This window comes from Notechis scutatus, chromosome 6 (genome assembly GCF_049901735.1).
Source record: "Notechis scutatus isolate UNSWTSFEM ecotype Mainland chromosome 6, rNotScu1.2, whole genome shotgun sequence".
Taxonomy (NCBI): domain Eukaryota; kingdom Metazoa; phylum Chordata; class Lepidosauria; order Squamata; family Elapidae; genus Notechis; species Notechis scutatus.
This window is the reverse complement of record NC_142014.1, coordinates 67,443,080-67,462,862: the sequence shown is the minus strand read 5'-3', so window position 1 is coordinate 67,462,862 and position 19,783 is coordinate 67,443,080. Positions and strand designations below refer to the sequence as shown.

The following is a 19,783-nucleotide window of genomic DNA, read 5'->3' as shown; positions in this document are numbered from 1 at the left end:
TAAATTTTCAAATATCTCTGTGAAATTTTGTTGAAATAAAACAACAGGAACTATTTCCTAAAGATTGAAAGATAGATACTCACCCTACTACCACAATTATAAAATCTAGTAAATTCCAGCCATTCCGGAGGTAAGCATTAGGATGAAAGAGAAGTCCATATGCTATTACTTTTAAAAATGCTTCCACTGTAAAAATTATGAGAAAGAGATATTCCACTCGTTCCTGCAGTGAAAAGAAAAAGAAAACATGGAACATGGTGGTTAACTTTGGAGAATTACAGGAAATATTACATCATAGGAGAAAGAGAGGACTCCATTTCCAAGTCAAAACAATTCTCTTCTTGACAGGACTGTCATTTCTTGCTATTCTTGCTAAATGCAAGTCAAATAATTTAGACATAACTGTATACTCTGTAGGATTTTGGCTATCTAGATCATGGCAATACTTCCCAATCCAATGCCTTCCACAAATATTTGACTTTCATTACTATAATCAATGGAGCCAGTTACAATGAAACAACATTAAAGTCAAAATACAGTTATTTTAATTTGGTTAATTTTCAAATTTAAATTTGCACAGTGAAACAAAAGCATCATATGTACATCATGGTCAAAATTCATGAAATAATGCCCTGGGTATCTACTTTGAGAGAGAAAGAAGAGAGAAATAATTTAGAAGTACATTGATAATCATCACTGTCATCCATCCAGTTGGAGGGGTGTGGTCTCTAGAGCCTGTGAAAGTTCTCGGTTGGAGAACGTGATCTATGACACACCAGTCATGAAAATGCTCTGGTTGGAGAATGTGATTTATGACACACCCAGGTGGGAGGGGGGAAACAGGGCATAAATGCACCATGTTATCTTTTCTCTCTGTACAATTGTAAATTGTACCTCACACACATACACACATATATTCAGAGAGTGGTACATATTATCTAATGCTTCTTCTACAATGTGCTTTCACTTTGGGTGCAAAATGACTTCAGGTGAAATCAGGTTAATGGACCAAAATGCTACAAACTCCTTTATCAGTCAGGAAATGCAAAAAAATAATAATAATCTCCCAATCTCCAGGACAGGGGTGTCAAACTTGCATCATCATGGCAGCATCATGTAACGTATCAAAACTTTTTTCCTGATGATGGCAGATGAGATTCTGCCGAAACATCGCTACAACTTTAAAAGCACAACTATAATGATGTGGGAAAATACCCGAACAAAGCCAAATAATTAATATATATACATATATATATATATATATATATATATATATATATATATATATACATATACATATACATATACATATACATATACATATACATACACACACACACACACACACACACACACACACACACACACAGACATATACACATATACATGCCTATATCTACATGTAAAACTGTGTATATGGGAAACAGTATCTAAGGATCCCCAACAAGGGAAACCCCCAAGCGCTCCAAGCAAGAACTATTCTGGATCCCTGGTCCCCAACAAGGGAAACCAGCTATACAGGGCCTGGATGGATCCTTTCCTGTCAAAAACGTCCCGCTGTTTGAAATGGCACTTGCGGCTTCACTCCAATGTAATGATACAAAAGCAATTGCAAAAAGAAAAAAATTGCTGTTTAAGGACTAGCCTGCTTATCCAACGCCAGCAAGATAAAAGAGAAATAATGCCAGGGAAGCGGAGTGCGAAGGTACCTGCCCCGGTCCCCAAGAAGGGAAACCAGCGGGGAATGGCGCCTGTGATATTTAGGCACGAACTTGAAGCGAGCCGTTGAAAATGGCGGGAAGGCAGAATCTCCGGTGTTAATTGCCTGAGCAGTTTAACGAGCCGCTGCTGCTGACTCTCTAAATTGTCAGATAAATGATCCTGTCAGTCGAAACGGCAAGGAGAAGTGAGCCGCGGCTGCAAGCGCTCTGCCAAGATCGCAGAGATAAGACGATCGGGGGATTAGATAATCTAATTGCCTGAAGCGGCCGTCTCAGGCTGCCTGCAGAGTGGCAGGCTCCGCCAGCCACAAAGAACTGCTCTCAAACTGAATGGGGGGATGACCTAATAGAGCCACAAGCCTTGAAATCGCCAAATTAATTGGGGAAAAATTTACAAGCCGAATTAACCCAAGAGCAAACCTGAATTTTGACTAGCTGAATCAGAAAACCGTTCCAGTCAGGGAGTGCACAACCTCTTACCACGAAGGCTGAGCTAAAACAGGGGGGACGCTGGGGAGGTGTCCTGTGGAGGAGGAGGAGCGTCCTGGAGTTTTAAGCCCAGCCTTTCCAGAAGAGACTGAAGCACCTCCCACTTCTGGATGCTCTGAACAGCTCATGGGAGAAAAAAAATCAACTTTGACATCAATAGGCATTTAAGCTGAAAATAAAATGTCAAAGGGATAATAAAGTTTTCTGGATACTTAAAAGCTTTTAAAAGCAGGAAAGGAGAGAAAAAGAATAAAAGGGCAGGATCTGGAAAAATGGAGGAGACTGCCTGGAACTAAAAGGAATTTACAGTGAAACCTCAACAAGATTCCTAAAAGATACATTTTAACTGAAACTTGGCAACAAAATAATAGAACCCCAGGAAGAGAAAGTGGAAAAAAGAAGCAAGAAGAAACAGCTTTGGATTATTTGGATTACTTGGTGATCTTTGGACTTTTGGTTATTGCATTTAAATGACTAAAATCAATCGGGGGGCTGTTTAAAAGTGTTTAAAATGGCACCACTTTTAGAAGAACTGAAAATGGAACTTAAAAAGTACAAAGAAGATGCACAAGAAGAGAGAGGTTCTTTTGACTTCGTATTTCAATTCTTAGAAATGGAGATCTGAAACTATGAGAAACAACAAGAAACGCTTTCAGAACAAGAAGATTGGGACAAAGAAGAAGCCATCTTTAATGATCAAGTAATTTTATGTGGGGGGGGGAGGAAAGGGGGAAAGAGAATGAAAAGTTTAAGATTTGAAAAAACAACCAAAAAAAGAAGAATAGTTTGAAAAATAAGTATAATATTAGAAAGCAACAGAAGAGGGGATTGCAGAAGAGAAAATTAGAAGTAGAGAGACAAGGAGGTAAAAAGGGGAGGGAGAAGAAGAGGGGGAAGAAGGAAAGGAAAAGAAGTTATAAAGGACAGAAGCAAGATATAGAGAAACAGGGAAAAGGTATAAGAATTGAAAGTATAAGCCTGTTTAGAGATAATGGGTGAAAATTTAGTTGTAAAAGGGATTCTGCAAAGGTACATAAGATAGTATTGTTATATTACAAATAGAAATAATTTTAGAAAATATGATTAAAATGATGGATAAAATATTTATCATAATCTAGTGGAATGTTTGTTAATAAATAAATGAAATAAAGTGAATGAGAGAATTAAATTAGGAAAGGATGGGAACATTTTAATTATTATTAATGATTTATAAAATATAAGTGAAGAGAAATACGGGGGGGGAAAAGAAGTAATTATGGAAAGTTTATAAGTGTTCCCAAGGAAGTATGATATTTAACTGAAAAGAAATGTTAAAGATGTTAAGATTTTAATGAATATTAATGATAAAACTGAATTGGAATGGAATGAGTGCTTTATTTACATATACATATAATCTTTTTTTAAGAATAGTGTATTTTAAGAATGTACCAAGCAGAATTCGATTAGAAGTTATGTATTATATTGAATGTTATAATCTTAAAGGTATACATTGAAGCTTAAATAAGAGTTGAATGGATAAAATTAAAAGATATAAAGGTGTCATACTCCAATTAGTAACTACAGGGGAAAATTTGTTTAATGAGAAAAGATAATATGAAATTGCAACAGGACAGACAAAAGTATAAATAAAATGATTTGAATTGAGATGAGATAATCAAAATAAAGTGGAGAAAATTAAAAGAGGGGAAAAACTGTAGAAAATGTAAAACAGTAATAAGATATGGAATAGAACACAAAAATGAGCATGAAATTGAGTTTGTGTCTGTATGAAGAAATGATAACCTGGGACCATGCTATTTTCAAAAAAAGATGTTTTATTTGTATTATGTTTGTTTTTTTGTGAAAACCCAAATAAAATTTTCAAAAACCAAAAAACCCCAAAAACAAATAATTCCCTCAACACTGTCCACCTATTTACAAAGTCTGCATGACTGTTACTATTACTCCTCTCGTCCTTCCTTTCACCCATCTCCTCCCACTTATGACTGTATGACTGTAACTTTGTCACTTGTATCCTTACAATTTATATGGACTGTTTCCTAGTATGATTTGATTGCTTATTGTACCCTATGACTATTATTGTGTTGTACCTTATGATTCTTGACTAATGTATCTTTTCTTTTATCTATACAGAGAGCATTTGCACCAAGACAAATTTATTGTGTGTCCAATCACACTTGACCAATAAAGAATTTATTCTCTCTCTCTCTCTCTCTCTCTCTCTCTCTCTCTCTCTCTCTCTCTCTCTCTCTCTCTCCCCCCTATCTATCTATCAATCAGCAGTCATTTGAACTTTTGAAGCTAGGATATGATTGCCCTATTCATATATTCACATGGGACCATAAACAATGATCAGTTGCTTCTGGTGATTGCCAGCCAGCCAGGACAGGTTCCTGGAAATAGGGTAGCTTCCTGTTTGGATGTGTGAGCACAGGAACATTCCCTCGAAAGTAGCACTGCCATGGCAATTAATTCTAGGATACCTGGTGATCCTATTTCAGAAAAATACAGTGAAACCAAGGAAGAATCCATAACATTAAGGACAAAACCTTGCTGAGAGGTGCAAAGCAGATGTTTCCAAATCTATCTGCTGTAGTCATTAAAGAAGCTGCCATTTACATATGCTCTTAATTCTTAATAGCCTCAGGGAGAAATAAGACAGCTGCTTACAGGAGAACAGCTGGCTGCTTGCTTATCACGCTGTTGTCCATAACCAAACTATATGATATCAACCTCAAAATACAGCAAAGTTTCACTGCAATCAAATGTCAAGCCAAGATCATGGCCCTTAATAAAAACTTTAAAAAAGCTCACAATTTGTATTACTAAGAGTTTTTCAAGTTGCAGTACAGTTTTCAAATTATTTGGATTTTGTGATTGGCTACTAGTAAGTGAGTATCTATTCCCAGTTTACAGATAGATTAAGGAGAGATGCATCAAGGTATATGTTAGTCAGTTGTGGTTTGCAGATCAAAGCCTAATTTGAAATTCAGATGTTTAACTTATCAGTTCAAGGAACCATAATTATTTCAGGAAGTTGAGATAGGAAAATTGAGGTACCAAGATCTTGGGCAGTTCTCTAAACCCTTCTTCTTTTGTGGGGTGAAAGTCTATATGTCTGGAGGTCTATGTGTATATGATGTGTCTGCAGAGATGCTACCTCAATATTTTGAGATGTGAACTCTACAAAACTGCTAGATAGGATCTAAAATAAGGACAGAGCATTTGTATACTGTCCATCTGGATTTTATATTAAACAATCATTTGTACTTGTTAATGTCAGAATATAAAGCTTCTTTTATAACCTATAACTTTGCAATGGAAAACTCTGAATGGCAGTTCCATTTTCAGGACTATATTGTAATTAACATTACATGGTGTTTCAGGGAAATGATTTAAAGCCTGTAAACACAGAGAGAATATGCTTATTATCTGCACTATCTCAATCGTACTTCATCTTTCTCTGCAAGGAAGCAGGTAAAATCTGTACTTCCTCTCTTGCCCTGTCAAAGATACACCCTAGCCAGCAAATTCCTTCCAGATATTGTCACTGAAATATAGTTGATTAAAAAAAAACAATCACCAACCTGAGATAGTCTTCAATTATGTTGGACAAATGCCTTACACTGCTTTTTATGTTAGGCTTTGTTCTTTCCACAAGCTCCTATCATTCACTCCAGAATTATAGTTCTACTATTTCCAATATACGGGTAGTAGAATACCAACTGAGTCCTCAGGCTATCTTTCATTCTTTCTACATTTGAAAGTTTCCCCATTTATCTTCAATATTTACATTATTTTTGTCTTGCTCTCTTTAATAATAGTTGAACACTCATTGAAGACATTTTGTTGAGTTCATTTGTTAATTTATTTCATGTGATAAATCATTGTTTCGCGGAAGGCTCAAGAATGTGTTCCATGCTAGGATGCTGATCAGGACTTGGGGACTTGATTGTCATTCCGTATGAACTGAAGGCATGTAGTAAAATACAGTACTCCTTGATTTACGATCACAATTGAGCCCAACATTTCCATTGCTAAGCAAGACATTTGTTGTGAGTTTGCCCTGTTTGAAGACCTTTCTTGACCAAGCTGTTAAGTGAAGCACTGCAGTTGTTCAGTTAGTAACATGGTTGTTAAATGAATCTGACTTCCCCATTGACTATGCTTGTCAGAAAGTTTCAAAAGGGGATCACATCAGAGGTGGTAATTCAGCAGGTTTTGACCAGTTCTGGAGAACCGGTAGCAGAAATTTTGAGTAGTTCAAAGAACCAGCAAATACTGCCTCTGACTGGCCCCGCCCCCATGTATTGTCTGCCTCCTGAGTCCCAGCTGATCGTCTGGGTCTTCTTTTGTTGCCCTGCACAGGAGAACGGAGCTGGAAAGCAGGTTAGTGAGGTGGGGAGGGAATGGAGATTTTGCAGTAACCTTCCCCACCAAGCCATGCCCACAGAACCGGTAGTAAAAAAAATTAAATCCCACCACTGGATCACATGATCCTGGGACCAGGGGGCACTGCAAAGGTGCCAAGTGTCCAAATTGTGATCATGTGACCAGGGGATGCTGCAATAGTCATAAGTGTGAAACACAGTCTTAAGTCACTTTTTTAAAATGCTGCTGCAACTTCGAACGGTCATTGAACAAAGGATTGTAAGTCAAAGACTACCTGGATTATATAATGCAACATGTCAGTGTCCAGGAAAGAAAATAAGAACTGCCCAAATGGCAGATTAAGTCATATATTTAACATTCACACCTATCAATTTATCCTCTATATTTAGAAGCATAATATTATATAGTATCTCTGGCTCTGTTAAATTTCCTGCTTGCCAATGAGAAGCTGTCATATCACCCTCCATGTTCCAAACTACAATTCTAAACTTATCTCTGGATTGTGTATTTTTCTGTAGACAATACTTTCCTCAGATGGAATAAAAGGAGATTGAAGAACATTACCTCATCTTCAGATGTACTTCTAAGATTAAGTTTGTGTATTTGTTTATTATTTTTGCAAACAACTCAAGGGAGCAAACATATCTATTACTCCTTCCTCCTCCTATTTTTTCACCACAACAGCAACTCTGTGAGATGGATTGGACTAAGAGTGAATGACTGGCCCCAAATCACCCCCGCTGGCTTTCATGGCTAAGGCAGGACTTGAACTCAGAGTCTCCTGCTTTCTAGCCTGGTGCTTTAACCATTAAACCAAACAGGCTCACCAAACTTTTTCCTTAGCAGCAAAATACAAATTAATGGAATAAGGCTCTGATCTATCCAGATAGTTCACCCAATCATATTCACATGCTAAATTGTCAATGACTAAGAAAAATCCATTTTCACCATTTGTATAAATGTTTCTACTTAAATCTCTGAAGTGATAGTATACATGATGCATAATAAATGTCTACAGTATTTCTAGGAATGAGTACAAAAGCACGAGATCTATCACCAATCGCCCACATATTAATAATGGCTTTTTAAAAGCTGGCAATCTAGTTGAATATGTTTGTTAGCATTTAAGATGCACTTACTTCTGAGATATCATCTTAAAATAAACTGAAAATGTGCAGTTGTGATGTATGGCAATTATACGCCTATAAAATAGTTGGATGATTAAGTTAACACACACAATTCAGCATTCCACTTTTCTAGTTCTAAGTAATGTATGTCTCTTTTTATCCTGTTTTTAATGTTTATAACATTTTCCAAGGCAATCAAACTTCCTGAGCAGAGAAGCTCAGATTCAGCCTGTACCCCTGGATGCTATACTAAAAGACTTATCTAATTCAACTTTTCTAACCAATATTACCAAAGCTATGTTAGGATTCCCTCCTCCCCATTTTTCTCCTTATGTAGTTAATAGCAACCATAGGGGAAAAAAACTCCTATGAAATATTTATTACAATATTCAGGATGAACCGATAAACCCCACCAAATGTGGCAAACCACATGTGACACAGTATACCAAAATAAAATGCTGCAGCATTTGGAATCTTACAATTTGTCTTGGCAGATTTGGAAGCTAATCAGAGTCTGGCCTGGTTAATCCTTCCTTGGAAGACCTTTAGGGAATATCAATGCTGTATGCTAGGTTGAGAATTTGATTGGTTGATGATAAACACGACGCTATTGCCAAAAAATTTGTCTGAGTGGTCCATGAAATCACCAAGTAGAAATCTGCAAAGCTAAATGTTCTGGGAAGGAACATTTTGGAGAATTCTAGAATGTTTTGTTCCTCCTTTGAGCCATCACAATCCAGTGAATGGGGGATGGGTGGATCCAGCAGTATTCAAGCCCCACTCTCTTCTCAGACTGTAAGTTAAGACAACCTGGCTCAGAAACAATTTACATTTACCTTGTACCACTTTCAATTCTAGCTGATTTTACAATTCTTTTAGACATACATCCACTCTCTCTCTCTGAACATAAAGATCTTCTTACAATCTTATTCATGCTACATTTGAATAACACGGAGTCTTATACTACCCTAAATGTTAAAAGAAAGTATGGCATGGATTTTGTTCATAATTCCATTTCACCCCATACTGAATGGAAATTATTTTAGCTTCACAAACTACTAGCTAATCCTAGAAATCTTTGTCACTATACTTTTCCTGTTTTTCCTTCCTCTTCCTTCTAGTGAAGGAATACTGTTTACACAACATTTGGTTTTAAAAAAAATACTCCAGCATACTCATGAGTAATTGATTAATGAGTAATGAATTATTCATGAGAAATGAATTGAAATAGAAATGGGCTTGGCACATAGCAAGATGAACAGATGGCAGGTGGACCAAGGCAGTCATAGAATGGACCTCCCTTGATAAAAAACGTACACGAAAGAGATCTAAAACAAGACGGATCTATGACATCAGCAAGTATTGTGGGCCCAATTGGCAAAAGAAAGTTCAGGACCGTATTGGTTGGAAAGATGCGGAAGAGGCCTTCATCCTGTAGTGGGTAGACAATGACTAAAATGATGTTGATGATGACTCATGAGTAAATTAATACACTTAATTTTGTTAATACTGTTCTTCAACTGTAATGCCCTGTACTTCTTCAACTTCAAGTTATGTCATTGTATTGGTAATATTAACTGTGTATTGTTATGGACTGATATTATTTTGCCATTATTTTGACTTCCGGTTTGAGCTTCTTCGGCGACAGACCGAAACCTCGTCTCTCCAAGGCTTCAATCCGTGCTCGCTGCTGGAGTGCCCCGAGCTGGCTGGTTTCGGGGCTAAGCCACCCCATAGAGGTGGTGAAGAGGGGGGAGACTGCCTACAGGGTTGAGGAGAGCTGCATCTCTCCTCCCCAGCTGGCCATTACTTCCTTTCCCGAAGGCGGTTGTAGCGGTGGTCAGAAATGGCCACCACAAAGAAGAACTCGACCGGAAAAGAATGTGCAGGAGGAAGATAAGAAGAGAAAGTTTTGGTTGACCGGGTCAAACAGCAAAATCAACAAATAAGGTACCCTGGAATTTAAACTTAACAACATTGTTCCCAAAGAAGATTTTGAAGCTGCGAAGGAGAGAGAGAAGGGAAAGGATTAGGTTTTTTTTTTCTTCCTTCCTTATACTGACAGCTAAGAGACTTACGCAAGAAACTGAAAAAAAAATCCACTTTGACATTAATAGGCATTTAAGCTGAAAATAAAAGTCAAAGGAATAATAAAGATTTCTGGACATTTAAAAGTTTTTAAAAGCTGGAAAGGAGAAAAAAAAAGAATAGAAGGGCAGGATCTGGAAAAATGGAGGAGACTGCCTGGAATTAAGGAATGGAACTTTAATTAAAAGGAACTTACAGTGAAATTTTAACAAGATTCCTCAAAGATACATTTTAATGGAAACTTGGTAACAAAATAATAGAACCCCAGGAAGAGAAAGTGGAAAAAAGCAAGTAGAAACAGTCTTGGATTATTTGGATTACTTGGTGATTTTTGGTTTTTGCATCTAGATGACTAAAATTAACTGGGTGGTTGTTTAAAAGTTTTTTAAATGGTATCACTCTTAGAAGAACTGAAAATGGAACTTAAAAAATGGAAAGAAGACACACAAGAAGGGAGTAGTTCTTTTGGCTTTGTGTTTCAATTCTTAGAAATGGAGATCTGGAACTATGAGAAGCAACAAGAAACGCTTGCAGAACAAGAAGATTGGGACAAAGAAGAAGCCATCTTTAATGATCAAGTAATTTTAAGTGGGGGGGGGCAAGGAAAGGGGGGAAAGAGAGTGAAAGGTTTAAGATTAGAAAAAACAACCAAAAAGAAGAACAATTTGAAAGATAAGTATAATATTAGAAAGCAACAGAAGAGGCGATTACAGATGAGAGAGTTAGAAGTAGAGAGACGAGGGGGTAAAAAGGGGAGGGAGAAGAAGAGGGGGAAGAAGGCAGGGAAAAGAAGTTGTAAAAGACAGAACCAAGAAATGGAGAAACAGGGAAAAGATATAAGGATTATAACCATAAGTTTGTTTAGAGATAATGGGTGAAAATTTAATTGTAAAAGGGATTCTGCAAAGGTACATAAGATAGCTTTGTTATATTACAAATAGTAATAACTTTAGAAAATATGATGATGGATAAAATATTTATTGTAACGCAGTGGGATGTTTGTTAATAAATAAATGAATTAAAATGATTGAGAGAATTAAAAGGGAACATTTTTAATTATTAGTAATGATTTATAAAAATATAAGTGAGAAATAAGGGAAAAAAAGAATTAACTATGGAAAGTGTATAAGTGTTCCCAAGGAAGTATGATATTCAATTGAAAAGAAATGTTAAAGATGTTAAGATTTCAATGCATATTAATGATAGAATTGAATTGGAATGGAATGTGTTTATATATATATATATATATATATATATATATATATATATATATATATATATATATATATATATATATATATATATATATATATATATATATATGGCCTTCAGCTTTGTTCGGGTATTTTCCCACGTCATTATAGTTGTGCTTTTAAAGTTGTAGCAACGTTTCAGCAGAATCTCATCTGCCATCATCAGGCTTCTGTATTGTGTCCGTCTGTGAGTCAGACTTTTACTTTTTTTATTATATTTATTATATTATATTATATTATATTATATATATTATATTATATTATATATTTATTATATAATTTTTTCTTTTTAAGAATATAGTGTCTATTTTAAGAACGTACCAAGCAGATTTCGATTGGAATTTATGTATTATATTGAATGCTATAATCTTAAAGCTATACATTGAAGCTTAAATAAGAGCTTGAATGGATAAAATTAAAGGATATAAAGGTGTCATACTCTAATTGGTAACTACAGGGAAAAATTTGCTTAATAAGAAAAGATAATGTGAAATTGTAACAGGACAGACAAAAGTATAAATATAATGATTTGAATTGAAATAATTAAAACAAAGTTTGAGAAAATTAGAAGAGGGGAAAAACTAAGTAGAAAATATAAAATGGTAATAAGATATGGAATAGAATATAAAAATGAGCATGAAATTGAGTTTTGTGTCTGTATGAAGAAGTGATAACCTGGGACCATGCTATTTTCAAAAAAGATGTTTTATTTGTATTTTGTTTTTGTGAAAACCCAAATAAAATTTTCAAAAAAAAAATTAATACACTTAATTTTGTTAATACTGTTCTTCAACTGTAATGCCCTGTACTTCTTCAACTTCAAGTTATGTCATTGTATTGGTGATATTAACTGTGTATTGTTTGAGACAAATTTTATTAATTTTAAAGACAAACAAAACATCATTGAACATTGAAAACATAAAACCTCTTTCCATTATAAATTTTTACAAGACAAATAAAACATTATTTTATACAACATAATTCTAATTTATCCCATTTCCATATGGACTCATAAATATCTTTTAGCAAATTTCTCATTATTTCTCTTTACTCTTATTCAATTACATTTCTTTTCTATGTTTATCCATTTTATAGTCATCATATTCATATTTCCCTCTGACTTGTTTACAATTATTCTCATCTAATATTCCTCCAAGGTTTTATTAATTCTCAGACAAACATAAACACACAAAACACAAAAACATAAAACTTCTTTATAGAAAGTAACTTGGCCCCAGATTACCTCTCTTTATACGGACTTCAATTAGATTCATGCTCATCTTATATACCATTACCTATCTTGTTTACCATTCTATATCTTCTATATAACTTCTCCCCGCTTTTCACTCTTCTTAATTCTATTTTAATTATTTCATCTTAATTTAAATCATTTAAATCATTATATTTGTATCTTTTGTCCGTTCTTTTCCAATTATCCATTTATCTCATTCCCTATAATAAATAAATAAAAATATTTCTCCTGAAATCGCTAATCGAAGTATGATGCCCTTCTATCGTTCCCCTACATTGGTTTTTATAATAACACCTACTTCCCAATCTGATTTTGCTTAGTACATTCTACCTACTAAAAAAAATAATTTTTTTTTAAAAAAGAAAATAGTAAATCTATAAGATAATTAAGTACATAATTAAATATTAAATCTTGTAACATTCCAATTATCTATTTCAAAAACAAACACTGCAATAATAAATTTATAATAACATCAACACAATAATCAATTTAAACTCTATAGTTAAACTAAATTGTTTTAAACATTCCCTTTAATATTTTATTAAATCTTAAAATCTATCATTATTAAGCAGTTTAATATTTTAATCTTTTATTCAATCTTATAAAATTCTAATTTTCTATTTCTAATACAAATAACACAATACTATCTTATGTACTTTGCAAAATCTTTTTTTTAGAAAATTATACATTACCCTTTGTCCCTAAAATTTTTTTGTTTTTTCCCATCTTGTTTCATACCTTTGTGGCTTTTTTCTCCCTTTTCCCTTCCTTTCTTATCCCACCTGGCCTTTTTAACCCCCCCCTCCTAACCTCCGTCTTTTTAATTTCCCCTCTCTGTTGTATTCCTCTTTTCTTTTGCTTTCTAACATTGTGTTGATTTTGCATCTTATTTTTCTCTCTCTTGGGTGTTTTTTTAGATCTTAAGTCCTTCATTTTCCTTCCTCTCTTTCTCCTTTCTTTCTTAAACAAGCTTTTGGATTCATTAAAGATGGCTTCTTCTTCTTCTTCTTCTGCTTCCTCCATCTGTTGTTGTGTTTGTGTTTGCTGACAAATAGCAAGCGCCATTTCTAAAAAATGGAAAGCTGCTTCCAAGGCATCCTTGCCTTCTTTCTTTGTTTTTCCATATTCCTTTCTTAGTTCATCAACAGATAAAGCCATTATAAATCTTCTTCCCCCCCCCTTCTTCTTCTTAAAACAACCAAGATGTTTCAAAACTTAAAACGGTTCTCCAAAGTCCCAGAGTCATCAAGCAGTCCAAGCAGAGCACAAAGTTCTCCCCTTTACACTTTCTCTTCCTGGGGTAATATCAATTTAAAAAAGAGCCCAGTCTGTATTTTAAAGCCTTATTGCAATTAACTTCTAGTCTCAAAGTCTTCAAGGCATCTCCTCCAGTAGCATCTTAATATAATTTTTTTTTGTCCTCTCCCTTCCCACTTGTAACAAAAGGCTTCAAATTTTTACCTTCTATAAAAAGACAGGTTTCTCAATATCCATTTGTTAATTCCGTAGAGAAGGAGAGTGAACTTTCCCTTTCAGCACTTCAAATTCGCTGCTTTAAAGATCCCCTCTGGAAACAAAATATCGTTCAAGAAATCGTGGTTTTCAGGATATTAGATGTATTTTAAGGTCCCGGTACAGCCAAAGAACTTTCACTTCAAAACTTTCTCCTTCTTCCTCCTGCGCAGTCTTGTCCAGCTGCCGGCTTCTTTGAGGCGGCCATTACAGACCGCCGCTCCACCGCCTTGAGAAAAGGGGGTTTTGCCAGGTGGGGAGGGGGTCTGCGATACCCCAAACCCCTGTCCGGATCCCCCCTGTCTTCGGCTGCCTCTACGGGGCAGCCTTAGCCTCCAGACCCGTCGGGATCGGAGGCACCAAGACGGCTAGCGCAACAGGGATCGTGCAGGATCGCGAATCCCTGCCGCCGCCGAAGCCTGGCAAACCGGAAGTAATATTAACTGTGTATTGTTATGGACTGATATTATTTTGCCACAAAACTAGATCTCAGAGTTGAATCAAAGATGTATTAAAATATTGAAGAAATGTAACACATTCAGACAGGTTGGGGATAAAAACATCTACATAACCTAACATAATGCCGTTTACTACTTCAACCTGGGGTGAGTGGGTGGTTGACGGAGGAAAAGAGTGCAAGATGAATTCCATTTATTTAAACGTCCGTGTTCTTCACCAGATTTTCCCAAAATGTTCCCACAGAATATTATATCAACTTATTTTAGCAGCTATTCAATTGTGTGAGATGTATTTTAAGAACTTTGTGGCAAGGAGCAATTTGTAAATGGAAGAAATTAAGAGGGTAGCCAAGAAAAAGGACTTGATGTTACAAATACTGGATTTCTAGATTAAATGTTATCAACAATCCTTTTTGGTGTGATTATGTTAACTTGTGGTTAACATAAATTAGGATGAATACAACTGATCTTTAGTAATACAGAGCCAGAAAGGGATACTTATAGGATCAACTCTATAAAACAGATTCTGAGGCAGATTTGTTGATACTGGGTTGCTTCCAAACACATTTTGTTGCTAAGGAGACATGAGGTCCAGTTTTTTTTTAAACCAATGAAGGATTTAGTAGATTTTTTTTAAATCCAGGAAGCATTGTCAATGTAGTAAATAAAGGCCTTTCCTTTTGTCACAAAGAAATTTAGAGTTCTGCATATGATCAAAATGAAGTCAAGGAAGGATATGGCATAAGAATAATGTTTTGAAGTATTATACCTACCAAGCCTGCTTAAATAAAACACATTTTTGCTGCACCATAGACCCCAGTTTCTAGAATAAATCTTTATGAAGATTTATTGGTTTGTGAAGAATGAGACAGTCATTATGCTCTCTGTGATGCCCAGGTATGGCCCAATTCTTAGTAAATCTGCCTCTACCCATTACTGTATCATATTTTGGAGCAAATAAGAGCTTCCATTTGTTGTTATCATATTGTTCTTCCATCAAAACTAAACCAAACGAAATAATTTTTAAAAGTTAAGAACATCAATGAAAGGACACGAAATGCCTACTGACAAAGGCTCCATTTTCAATTCAGAGTAGTCTTTATCTGGTGGAAACAAGAACCATTTCAAGTATGAATTAGTGCCTATTGATTCACACACATATTTTGTGCATAGAGATGATAAAAGAATAAACTAGATTCTTTAGCAACGAAGTCTGGAATAATTTTTCCAACACTATTTATTTAATAACTGCCAAAGTCTGTTTTTCAAGTATGACAGCACAGGTAATACGCTTGTATTGATTGCTGAGTATTATCTGTCATTGACATAATATTGACTATTTTACTTGAAACCAACTGAAACCAGATCTACAAATGTGTATGGAATGCTGAATTTATGAACAATTTAATAGTATAAAATGAAATGTTGAGCAGAAATAAGTGCTGTCATAGCTAAAAACGGAGCTCGGAAGCCGGTTTTCACTGGCGGAGCGCTTGAGCTGCCACAGGCGCCCCTGACATGAGTGACGTCAAGCTGGCCATGCCCGCCCTGGCCCTGGCCCTCCCCCCCGCAGATCAAGCACAAATTTGATGCAGTCCTCAATGAAATCGAGTTTAACACCCCTGATTTATAGCATTGTCAAGGTCATGACTAGAAAATCACAAACACCCTTTTCACATGCTGTAATTCAAATAATCTTTAGAAACATCTCCTGCAAAGCTGCAGTATTAATTAAAACAAAACAAAACAAAACAAACATACTGGATATATTGTTCCTAGTATGGTATTTAGTATTAAGGTCCAGCATGCCTATTGCAACATGTTCAGGCTGGGAATTTGTTTTTCTCTAGCAGAACAGGCCTTGTTCTTTTTAAAAAGAGGATATAACCAACCACATGCAACTACATTTAACATGTAGCTTGTCAGGTTTTCAGGAGGTGCTCATTATTTTTCTTAAAGAAGCTAAAACATGAATCCACATTTCTATTTTTTTGCTAAATAACCAAAGATTAAAGATTACAACCAGACATGCTCTAAAGACTCTTTATATTAATTGCTGTTTTGAAAAGCCAGCAAAACACTGGCAAGGTTAGAACAACAATGTTCAGCCCATTTAAGATCTGCCATGTCTTCTTTTGTTTATCAGTTAAAAAAACCTGAAAAATTTGTTTAAAATCTAATCTGCTTTTATATGGCAGTGACATCTGACAGATCACTGTGATGTGCATCATGATTCATTTGCCTTGTTTAACAAGTTGTTACTCCTCATGCTTAGATGCTTGGGTTCGTGGATGCAGTCAATTATGATAAATAGGTACATCATGACACATTTTGGGCCATCATACTTCTTAATTAAGCTTAGCAATTCATACTCTACTGGAGTCCACTGCGCTCTTTATGGTTTTAGACCAACAATACTATCTGAGACCATGTGAGGCACGTTAGGATATCATGGAGCTCCAACTACTTGGACAAAGAAATTCTGCAAATGATTTTGTTGCTCTGGCATCTGAGTGTTGAGAAGCAATAAAGTCACTTCCCCACATGACGTTGCTGCAGATCCCAGCGGTATCTGCAGGGGAAGGGCCAAAAAAGTTAAGATGGCAGCCATGATCACAGCTGTACTGCTTATATGACAGACATAAAAAATGCAGGCATGAATTTGAATACACAGTTATGATTGACAAACTTGGACTTCCTTGACTTTCCCGCTGCAGATACCTGTGGGACCTGCAGCAGCAATAAGAAATCCTTTCATCCCTAGTTTATACTACAGGGATGCAAAATTAATTACTTAGACTCCCCTCCATAACTTGCTTTTAGATATGTGTTTGTGCACAAAAATATATATATCCCAAAGTGACCAGTAACTGAAAAACTGTCAAGCCACCTTTCCATTTGAAAGACTTACTATTGTGATGGCAAGTCAAGGAATCAAGGTAAGGGAAGAGCTTCCAGAAATTGAGAAGCAGTCCATCAGCAAACTCTAAAGAAGCGTGTTACTTAAAAGCTTCTTTGCTTTTATTGCATCTGTAGGTGCTCATTCATAAAGCCTCTTTACGACATTTGTTCAATTTTCACTGATCTCAAAATTCCTTATGGGTAAAGTCTAGTGTGATAACTAGGTATAATATACTACAATCTTATCTGGAGTTCTTTGGATTATGTAGAAGCTGATGAAATGGGTAGGGTTCTCTATAGCAGTGGTCTCCAACTGGTGGGCTACGCCCCACTGGTAGGCCGCGAGAAACTTTTGGTGGTCCACAGAGAAATCTCACTCCCAGAGCACCCCCCCAAAGCAATTAATCCAGGCTGCGCAGAAGCACAAGGCTGCGCCGCCCACATGGCCCGCAGGAACCTTCCCCGCCCACTCACTGCTTACCCGGCAAACTTGCCTGCTAAATTGCTATTTTTCCTTTTTCCGAGCATCAGGTGTTCTGCTCTGCCGGGAAATTTAGATTAGCTAGGAAGCAGGAAATGGTTGGATTTCTTGTTTCTAACTAGTCTTTAGATCTTCGGCTCTGCATTTAAGCACAGCCAAACTTCCCTTAGGACTGAAGGTTCAGCCATGCCCAGCCAATCACATGACCACCAAGCCACACCCACAAATTAGGCCACACCCACAGAACCACTTAGTGGTCACTGGGATTTAAAATTATGAGTTTGGTGGTCCCTGAGGTCCAAAAGTTTGGCAACCCCTGCTCTTTCGGATAAACACCAACTGTGGAGTTGACTTCCCCTCTTGTCTCCATTGGAGAAGTACAAATAACTAGGTATGAGAAGTGAGAGGTTTTTTTGAGAAAAGAAGATGTTTGATTAGCCTTGAGACAGTGGTGTTCCTGCCCCTGGAGAAACCATCTTTCCAGCTACCCATATTGGAAAACGATTGCCCTATCTTCAACATTCCATTAAGACAGTGTTATACGAATGGCCATTTGTTTAACTGGGTGGTGTGTTTTTTGTATTTTTTATGAATGGGCTTCTATGATCTCTGCACTCATATGTGAATATTTTGATATCACATATTTTGTTCACTTAGCTACATTATGATGTTTTAATCATATTATTGTGAATCCCCTTGAGTTGTGGGAACTCGGTGGTATATAGACACTCGTAAACAGATAAAGCTGCTGTGGTTTGGGTTCTTATCTCTCCCAATTGATTTTTTAAAATAAATACAGTGCTATAATACAGTGCCATTGTATATGTGCAGGACAACTCATCATATCCAATGAAGAAGCGACTCATTCTATTAGGAACACATTTACCAACATATTTGCAATTCTAACACAATAAGCTCACCCATGTCACATAACTAGAATGATCAGATTAGAATGTTGACAACTAAGGGGCAGTCAAGAGCCGTTGCATCAGAAATAATAAATGCACATCTTGTATATGACAATGATATTCCAAAAATAAGAGACTATCCTTTATATTCATGGGTACCTACTAAATCTGATGCACCACAGATATGGAACAACATTGTCTGACCTTAATTCATGATGTTTAGAACCATTTCCTCAATCATTCTGTCATGGAATAAACAAGTTATGTAAAATAATGTGCTCAGGTATATATCTATTGCTAAACAATTAGTAAGGCTCCACAATGAAAGAGTAGCACTGCAGTTTTCACCTTCAGTTTTCCCTTTCTTTTCCTCTTGTCAATCTCTCCCTGGCATCCCACTGTTTGCTTACTAGAAGAGCATTTTATGCATGCCTATGCAAATGAGAGTATTCAGCTGAATTGCAGCTGTACTTGTAATTATTTTATTTTGCTTGTGAGATTTATCTGCTGCCTTAATACAAACAGACTCTGGGCAGCACACAGTAAGATTTGTTTTTATACACTGCCGTATGCAATAGTAATTTATCCTTATTAATCATGTTTTAAACAAAATACTACTATTATCAACATCATTTAAAGCACTGATATTGACATAAACTGATATTGCCAATTGGGAAAACACCTAAAATAGTCTTAAAACAAGCAGAAATATGATCAACTCTGTGATCATATCTAGCAGTTCCTTATTCTTACCGAATGACATCCCAGATTAAGAATTTGGCTTGTCTAAATTGTTAATCTGGCAATCTAGAAGTCTTTTCATATGAAGAACAGTTGGCAGCTTCCATAATACCAGAAGGAGGTAATAGTAATATGTTCTAATCCAGTACCCTCCCTTCCTCAGTTTCTTATAGTGCTCTAATTTTTGGTCTACATTTGTCCACATTTAGCAGTTAAATATATCTGAGATACCCAAGAAAGCCAAACATTTTAAGCTAGTACACATTAAAATGTTTAATTTTTGTCATAAGTAAACTAGCACGTGATAAAAGGTAAGCTGTTTTAAGAATGATTATTGGCAAGGCACTGTCTGGAATTAACCTCTGTCAAAACATGTACTACAACAAACTGAATACCTTGGAGCTATTTTCTCTCAACTGATTGAGTATGCTAACTTCTTGTTTCTTTGGAGTATCCCAGG

At 35.9% G+C, this 19,783-nt stretch overlaps 1 protein-coding gene across 9 annotated transcripts in view; it reads right to left on the bottom strand.

Moving 5' to 3' along the window:
- CACNA1C (calcium voltage-gated channel subunit alpha1 C) overlaps positions 1–19,783 on the bottom strand; it is a 446,749-nt gene that overhangs the window by 191,095 nt on the left and 235,871 nt on the right. For all 9 annotated transcript variants that reach the window (XM_087968599.1, XM_087968607.1, XM_087968602.1 and 6 more), the window contains exon 2: positions 84–223. The gene's annotated coding sequence lies outside the window, so the exon portion shown is untranslated. The remainder of the gene's footprint in view (positions 1–83; positions 224–19,783) is intronic.